This window comes from Grammomys surdaster, unplaced genomic scaffold (genome assembly GCF_004785775.1).
Source record: "Grammomys surdaster isolate TR1022 unplaced genomic scaffold, NIH_TR_1.0 126398, whole genome shotgun sequence".
NCBI classification, from domain to species: Eukaryota; Metazoa; Chordata; class Mammalia; order Rodentia; family Muridae; genus Grammomys; species Grammomys surdaster.
This window is the reverse complement of record NW_021621192.1, coordinates 2,015,780-2,024,840: the sequence shown is the minus strand read 5'-3', so window position 1 is coordinate 2,024,840 and position 9,061 is coordinate 2,015,780. Positions and strand designations below refer to the sequence as shown.

Sequence of the window (9,061 nt, the reverse complement as noted above, 5' to 3'; positions counted from 1 at the left end):
GAGAGGGAGGGGGAGAGAGAGAGAGAGAGAGAGAGAGAGAGAGAGAGAGAGAGAGAGAGAGAGAGAGAGAAACTATAAAGCACAAAGCAGCAGCTTTTTTGGGCTGAGCAATCATAAGATATAAAGGACATCTTCTCAATCTATTCTACCAGTCTTTATATAAATTTAGTGTAAACACTCTCACTACATAAAGTTAAGTAAAATGTTATTTACTTAACTGTTTTTACTTCTAGTAAATATCTAGCAGTGAACAGAGGATGCATCCTGAGTAGCTGTTTTGCATATTTGGATTGGCCATCTCAAACAACGTTCCAACAACTGGCCATAAGCAAAGAATATCTAAAGGTAAGAGCAAAGCTGTAAAGGCCAAGATCCACTGGGACACACTCCAGGTCCCCTCACTGCATGTGGCACTTTGGACTCAAATATATGTTTTAATAGCTTTCGGGGAAACTAGGCATTTTCTACCACCACTATGTCACATACATATTTAATCATGTTTCAATGTTTGAAAAGGAACTGGAACAGAAGGGGAAATAACTTATTTCCCTTTCTTTCTTCTATCTCCCCTTCCTCTATAAGGCACATAATTCCTTCCATGAGAAGGAATATTATGTGATAAAAGAACTTATATGTTATTTGAGATAAAGAATGAAATTTTGGAAACCTTACATAGGACTATAATTACTGTGAACACAATACTGAACTATTTAAATAAGCTCAAGACTCCAAGAAATAGTTTTCAGTTAGAGAACAAGAATGTCCTCATTTTTCAACAGCACAAGTGTGCTTTAGTCTCCAATCCTAGTTAAGATCCTTTGACAGGTTCTCCTCAGTGGGGTCCAACTGCTGGAAGTAGAAAGAAAAAAAAAGACATGTAGCTATTTTTTCCAGAGACCAACATGCCCATTCTTCCCTGTTCCTTATCAAGACCACACCAGTTGAAAGTGGCTAGAGAAAAGTAGCTGGTATCTTGAAAGCAATTCTCCTCATTGTCTAGGAGTCAAAGTAAGAATCCTGGAGTAGAAACAGAAAGATGATTTTATGGTATTGGTGGACGGAACAAACAGCTTAACTGAGTAGGAGAAAGGCCAACACCTCCCTTTACAAGGTCCGGCTACTCCAGGACACCAGCTTGGATTTCCTAAGATGAGAAATGGCCAGACAAGTGTGAGATAAATCAGTTGAGCAAGAGAGGAGACAGTGACGTTATCCTGACCTGTCTCCAGCCTGTCTCGGTGGAGGAACAGAGGATGAGGCAAATGTCGGAGTTGGAAGACGCTTCAAAAGTTGTCTAAATCTAAGCTCTTCATTTTGGAGATGAGGAAACAGATATCCAAAGTCTAGGACATGCATGTGTTGCCATGTGTATGCTAGTGAAAGTTATAGTCATGCTTGCCTACTCCAAAGCAGGTGTCCTTTTGACCCCATAACCACTTTTGAGAAGGACCTGAACATTATGTGCTCTTTTGGCTAAATCATCTCCACTGTCTCTACCATGGTTGTTCACTAGGACTGGCAGCATTTGAGATCTGATGCATTGAAATACAAAGATGATATGTAAAGTAGGATAAATTGGCAAAAAATGCATGTGATCTACTAAGCAGTAGTCTCTAAACATAGGTCTATTAATTTTACAGAAAGTTGATGAAAGTTTAACATATGCACAATTCTGAGTTTTTGGGTCAACCTTCAAACTAGTGTACTAGTAGTGTTCGGTGCCTTGAAACACTGTTAAAATACTTTCTAAAAACTAAACATTGTAATATGAACCCTACAGACTTGTCCATATGGAACCTATTGTTTAGTTGGCCAACCGATAGTGGTTGCAACATCTAGAATACTGTGAGAATATAATTATAACAAGACCAAGCCTAGGCATTCAGGAGTGAGCCCAAGCCTTCAATGCACGGTCACAGAATCTTCCTTTTGTAAGACTCGTGAGATTATCCCCAGAGTAACACCATGTGTTCCCAAGGGCATGATAAAGAGTCAATTGTCCTCTCTCTCCAAATACATTCAGCTGTGAACAGTGAAATAAAATGAAAATATTGGCTTCTCAACTTTTCAGCTGTCCTACTAATACTTTCTGATGCTGTTTCCATCCCCCTGTAAGGCAGCCAAAAGGGTTTATAATGGTGTTCAACAAATGTGTTCAAGCACAAAATTGTTTTGCAAGTCACACAGGAACAAGTGACAAAGGAACTATAAATAGTCATAATTTTAAAACTAACAGACTTAGGTGTTTCTTGTTCTGAAAAACTGACCTGTATATTATTACAAGTGAAAATGTTTAAATGGTTTTTTTGTTTATTCTAGGGCTTTTACGGTAGAACAAAAATAAGCATCTTCATGGTGACCCTCAGAGCAGAGATCTCAGAGTACTTTGTAAAACTGTAGCAAATTCATAACGACATTTCTTTTGATCAGCAAAGACCAAGTATTAGGTGTTCAACCCAAGATCATGGCCTGCCCACCTCACAGGGGTCCTCTGACCCTTGGCTCAAGCCATAGTAAGCTGGACAGGCCTATCCTCAGCCCTAAAAACTCTCAGAACTCTAGCATTGTGAGGCCTGTCCTCCAAGCAGCAATGAAATACTCTCTGTCTATGTTTAAGGCCCTGTCCAGGTCTCCAGCCTAGACATGAAGGACCTAGGGAAAACTCCAGCCAAGTCAAGTAGGATTGTGTCACCTTTGGGTAACAATAGGCATGGCATGAGAGAATAGTGGTCAACAAGCACTGGTGACAGCCCTTGGAAGTTTTTAGTATCTAGTTTCTAGATGTTGAAGGAGTTGCCTGTGTACGATCAAGTCATCAGTAAAACTAGCATATTCTGTACACTTTGTGTTAACCTTCATGGTAAATTTCTGTGAATGTTTTGGGATATAAGTCTGTTTTCAAAGCATTACATATGCTTGTGTTTGTCTACTGCTTGTAGGCAGAGATCAGGAAATGATGAAATAGCAGTTTAAATGATCCAATGTAGAAGCTACCTCAGATTATAACCAATGCCATGTGTGTCATTTTATTTGTCTTTGCTGGATACAAAACAGCAGTATTTCTAGATATTTACAAGCATTTGATATATTTAAAAGTGGGAGTAGTAGGATGATACTCTGAAAACAGCTTTTGAAAACTGAGGAATTGCTGTTTGAAAGTAGAGTTGGGAAACCACTTTTGATAACAGGGTTCTGTCTGTAACTGTTTGCTGGACCGAGGATAGTAGAGTGGAGGAAATGGAAAAAGATTTTGCTGGCATGTGCTACAAAATACCTGCATTTACCTTGACCTTGTGTGCGTGCATTCATGTGTGTGTGTGTGTGTGTGTGTGTGTGTGTGTGTGTATGTGTGTGTGGTGGGTGAGGGGGTGGTGTGGGAGGGTGTTCATGGGGTTGTTACATTGATGATGTATTCTTGCAAGATTTTCCTGTACGTTGTATTTGAATGCAAAGAAAAACTGAGTCTTTAGAAGGCACTTTTAGATGTAATCATGAAGACCTGTGTACATTTTTCAGCTTTACTGTGGATGTTCTTCTTTAAAACACCTAGTCTATATAGACATTGTTTAGTCCTACATAATGTATATTAAAAGTAGGGTTACTAAATGACACATTTTGTATATCATTTTTTTTAATTTGTAGCAAAATATTGTTCATGTTCAAGGAGAGAATAGAAACCAGTATAAAGGTCTTTATACCTTTCTGTTAGTCACTTTTTAAATTTTCCCTGAAAACCTCATACTTGCATACACTTGACCGATGGTTTGATGAAGATGGGATGAGACTGCTGTGAGGCTGTGTTTATACATTTGATATTTTTCAATTTTAGCCTTCTTAGGTATATGACATTTGTTCAATGCAGAGGTGTGTGTAGTGAAAAACTTAAGTCCTTGTTGGAAGTGTCTAGTCCTTCTACAAGCTTAAAAATGCCAACCCATGCTTTTAAAGATAGCTTCTATCTTAAATGTAGAGGCTAACTCAGTGTGCTTTGGGGATATTTTCCTCACTTTATGGCGTGGTTGCACTTGAAGAATGGCATATTAAACCTGACATCCTAACAGATGCTGCCAGCTGCGCAAGACCTGTGATTTTGTTGAATGCAGGGGCATGAGGATACGACTTGGTACTTCTACTTTATTGTGTTAGCAGTATCCTTACCTCTATAACATCCAGATAAAACAATAGTTTGCTTTTTAAATTTGGTTAAAGCTCAAGAGTTGCTCTTTCAAATTATGTTCAAAGGACATTTTGTAAATGGCCAGTAAATCTTCCATGGGCATTTCAATCAGCCATACATAGCATGTCATTTCTCTCAGAAGGAAGAATTGACCTCATGATCACCATTGTGTCCCCATCTGGAGCTGTACTCACCACCCAAGACTTTGAGCAGAGAGGAGTGTTGTGCAGTATAGTTTGCATCACGTTGTCTAACAATTACTCAATATTTACTTTTCAGTTAATATCATCAGGGTTTAAAAGATAAGACCTAATGCTCAAAGACTATTGGGAATGGCAAAATAATATGTAAATGTACTGTTGGTTTAGAGAAGAACTGCCTCCTGGTTTTGAGCTTGACTACTGCACCTTTTGTAGTTAGTGTCATCCTGAAGTCACTGTGCTAGTACAGAGGTGGGAGAGGAAAGGTGAAGGAAGGCTTCTTTGCTGGTATCTCCATATCTGCACTAAAGCTTTCAATTATAACCACAAGTCTGAAGGCACTCTCAGTAAAATACTTGTGTTGATTGTACACAAAGATCATTCCACAATATCTAACCTGTACAGATGGTGACAATGACAATGTAATCCACCAGCTAATTTGTAAATATCTTTTAATCAAGAAACAGATATTACTGAACAGAGAGTGGTGAGGCCACCCTGGGCCCTGTGAATGAGGAAATATTCATTAGGATGGCAACTGAGGGGCAGATGGAAGTCTACTGGGAGAGATATGGACAGGTATGATTAGATTTGTGTTTTGATGAGAGCCATTAACATTGTTCATCTTCTGGCTGTACTATAGGAAAACATCGAGTTGGTGGGAACAATTTATTAGTGTGAACCTAATAATGCACTGGCTCAGAAACACTGTTCAGAATAGTCTACAGCTTTATGTTTCACTCTAAACTGACCACCAAGAAATGTGGAATTTTAACTGTAAACATTTTAGTAATATTTTATCTGAAGACCTATTGTCATTTTTGTCTTCTGTTAAAAACAAATCCCAGAGGAAGGCAAGATTGCAAATTGTTTTTTAAATAAGATTGAGTTGGTATGATGCATTGTCAGTTATCAAAATATTCTTGTAGCTTAGGTTTTTTAATTAGTTAATGTTCGCACTATATGGAAAGCAAAAATATATATTTATGTGCTGTGCAAGATGTAAAAGAATACTTAGAATTAGAACAATCAAATTTCACACATTAATTATAATGACTGAAAGGGGATAAAATATGAAAGCTGGCAAAAATACAGAGAAAATGGGAATGCTTTTGGGAATGCAAAACTGCATAATCATTAAGAATGTTCAGTATGAAGGTTCCTCAAAAAATCCCTGAAAGTAGAATTACTATGATCCTATGTCTGGTTATATATGCAAAGGAATTTCAATAGAGATGTTGAAAAAGACATCTGCACTCCTATGTTAATTAAAACACTACTCAAATAGTCAATTTACAGATGATTAGATAAAGAAATGGGTATAACTCAACCTTTGAAAGGAAGAAATCTTTTCCTTTGTGATAACATTGAAGAACGTGGAAGACATTGTGTTAATAAGTGAGATGAACCAGGCCCAGAAGTGCCACATGATCTCACTTCTGTTTAGCATCTGAGAAAGTTAAAGTTCCATAAGTAGAAAGTAAAACAGTGGGTAAAAGTGTAGTAAAAAGACTAGAGGCAGGGGAGCGAGTTTTTGAAGCCGTTGTTCAAAGGAGAAGTGTCTCAACTAGACAGAGGGAAGAAGTCTTTAAGACTTAAAGTTCCCACAGCACAACACAGTTAAAATATGTCAAAAATGCTTAACCAATAAAATTTAGCAATTCTTCACAGTAAAAATATGTATATAAGGCAATAGATATATTAATTTAATACAATCTTTCCAATGAGTGTATATGTACCAAAATTCTTTCCTTAAACATCATAAATGCATAATGATTAATATTTGGAAAATAAAAATTGAAACTTTATAGACCAATAACCAATTCAGCTCATTAATAGTCATCCTATGTCTAGTAGAAAGTAAGAAGCAAACCAATCAATAAAAACCACAAGCAGTTCCATTTGTGGTCATCCATTCAGTGCCTGACTGTTCATATGCCTCTGGGGAAGCACTGAGCAAATGGTGGCCAGTAAGGATGATGAATGCTCAGTTTCTTGTGATAGACACTATGGACACTTGCTGCAGCATTTTCCATGAGATCCAGATATAGTTCTTTTGTCTGAGACTATATCCTGTCATCATCATCCTTTCCCTGGCCTAAGTCTCCCATACACTATCCAGTTTCCCCAAAAGACGTATTCAATAAACTACTTGAATGCCAGTTGTCCAATTCAGGTTCTAATTCAGAGGAAACACCCCAAGATATATATTTACATTTTAAAACTGGTAGAATTCACATAATGAGGATTCCTAGTTTTTCTTTTTTTTTTTTTTTTTTTAAATAAACCAAAAGGAATTTATTTACAAAATGTCTTACTTCAACAACAGTTACAGCCAAGAAACAGGATATCAAGCAGTAATGAACTAAGAGACTCCAGTAATCCGTGTTTAAGCTATTATGGCCAGAGTAGCTTTTCTTGCTAGCTAGAAAGATGTCCGTCTGAGCCGTCCACTTGCACAAGGGTATTATTGAACCAAGGGGGCTGTGTGAGCAGCACAGACACATGTGGGGTCAGCTGAGTCACGTGTTTCTTGGCTTTTTCTCCTCCCTCGTTAGTTTTCTACTTTTCTCCTTCTCTGTTGACTCCTTCCTCTTTTTCTCCTCCACTATCAGCTCCTTTCTCAGCTTCCTCTTCTTTATTGCCAGCTCCTTCCTCTCCTTCTTTGTCCTGAACACTGACGGAAACTGCTTTGTTATAGCCTTCCCGGTTCCGAGCAATTTCAATGGCAAAAAATTGAATCCTGGGTGCAAAGATAGTGTTCTCTTCAGTGTAGCCCTGGGAACAATCCAGTCGCAGCAAAGTACCATAGTTATAATCTTCTACAATCCCTTCGAATTTTAAGCAGAATGGCCTCCACTTCTCTTTAGCGGATTCTGATTTGAGTTCTTCTGGGTCCAAAACATCTACTCTGAGTGTATCAAAGATTTCACGGAACTCAGAGTAGATTTGATCATCTACTTTGGTGAGTTTCAGAAACTGTGGGTCAACTGATGAAATCAGTTTATAATAGACTTCAGCATGCTGCATTGCTCGAATGGCCCAAGCCATTTCAATATCAGGGTCGTTGCCATATGACTCAGGAGGGTAAGAAAGAGCATGGGCGATGGACACCGCTTCCCCAGAAATCGGCTCTTCGCTTTCGCTGGCAGCATCCCCTAGTTTTTCTTAATATGTAAAAATATCTGGAACATGGAGCCAAGAATTCTCATGAGCTAACATCAGCAAGAATGCCTCAGGCCATTACTGCCTTCATCTCTCCTGTCAGTCATCTGAGTTGCCTACCTGTCCTGTTGTCACTGTCTATGATTCAGCATTAGTTCATAAGTTCCACATAACAGTCTCAGCAGTATCCCCAAAGATCTTCTTCCGAGATGCCCAGAACTTAAGTCAGAGGTAACTTGTAAAGGCACAAGCCTGCAGTTGGAGGCTACGAATGGATTATCCAAATGGAACCAGTGTAACCACATGAGTTCTACAAATTGGGGAACTATTTCAGCTATGGTCACAGGAATGTACGCTTAAGGACAGAAGGTCAGAAAGATGTCACATCACTGACTTTGAAGATGCAGACAGAGAGCAACAGACAAAGCTCCAATTTCTGGAAAACACAAGGAAAGGACTATTTCTTAGACTCTAAAAGTTATAAAACCTTTCAAGACCCTTCATTTTACCTCAGAGAAATTTACCCGGATTTCAACCTACAAAAGTCTATTATAATTTTGCCAGTAAATTATTGGAACTATAAATAAATAAATAAATAAATAAATAAATAAATAAATAAATAAATGCAGGCCTCTCCACATCTACTAGTGCCTGATATAAAAAAAAAAATCATTAGACCAGGCTTTAGGAATCATACACTTAATGAAGTATTTGCTTTGCAAGCATAAAGACTTGAATCAATTCTCATAAGTAAAATTTCCATCTGTGGTGACATTCACTTTTAATCCCAAAGCAGGCAGAGGCAGGCAAATCCCTGAGATTTGATAGCTAGCCAACCTAGCCTACTTGGTGAGTCCCAGGCCAATGAGATATTGCCTTGATCACAACGGAGATGATATCCAAGGAACAATTGCCAATGTTGTCCTCTGCCTCCATGAATATACACATACATACATGAGCGCGCTCTCTCTCTCTCTCTCTCTCTCTCTCTCTCTCTCTCTCTCTCTCTCTCTCTCCCTCCCTCCCTCCCTCCCTCCCTCCCTCCTTCTCTCTCTCTCTTCCCCTCCCTCCTTCTCTCTCTCTCTCTCTCTCTCTCCCTCTCTCTCTCTCTTCCTCTCTCTTTCTCTCTCTCTCTCACACACAGAAAGACAGACAGACAGACAGACAGACAGACAGAAAAAAGAAAGAAAGAGAGACAGACAGACAGAAAGAGAGACAGACAGAGAGACAGACAGAAAGAGAGATAGACAGAGAGAAGTTAAAAAGTATGTAGAACTAATACACAGAAGCATTATTATATGATACTTCTAAACTTAAATGGAAAAAAATTTCAGTGAGTAAAACTGATGTCTCATTTGCTCTTAGAAGTTGCTATGAATACAGAAAAACTGATATTCCAAATCAGCCAATACCTTTCAACAGGAAGAAGGAGTTACAGTATTTTCCATGGACCTTCTCTAATCAATATAGACTAGTGACTACTTTAGCTCTTTGATCTTTCTATTCCTTCTCAGTTAAA

At 38.4% G+C, this 9,061-nt stretch overlaps 1 pseudogene across 1 annotated transcript; it reads right to left on the bottom strand.

Annotated features, from left to right (window-relative positions):
- Positions 1-6,660: 6,660 nt before the first annotated feature.
- Positions 6,661-7,528, bottom strand: LOC114614677 (annotated as a pseudogene). Its single transcript, XR_003710368.1, has one exon. The product of XR_003710368.1 is annotated as a protein PBDC1 pseudogene (transcript).
- Positions 7,529-9,061: the final 1,533 nt, after the last annotated feature.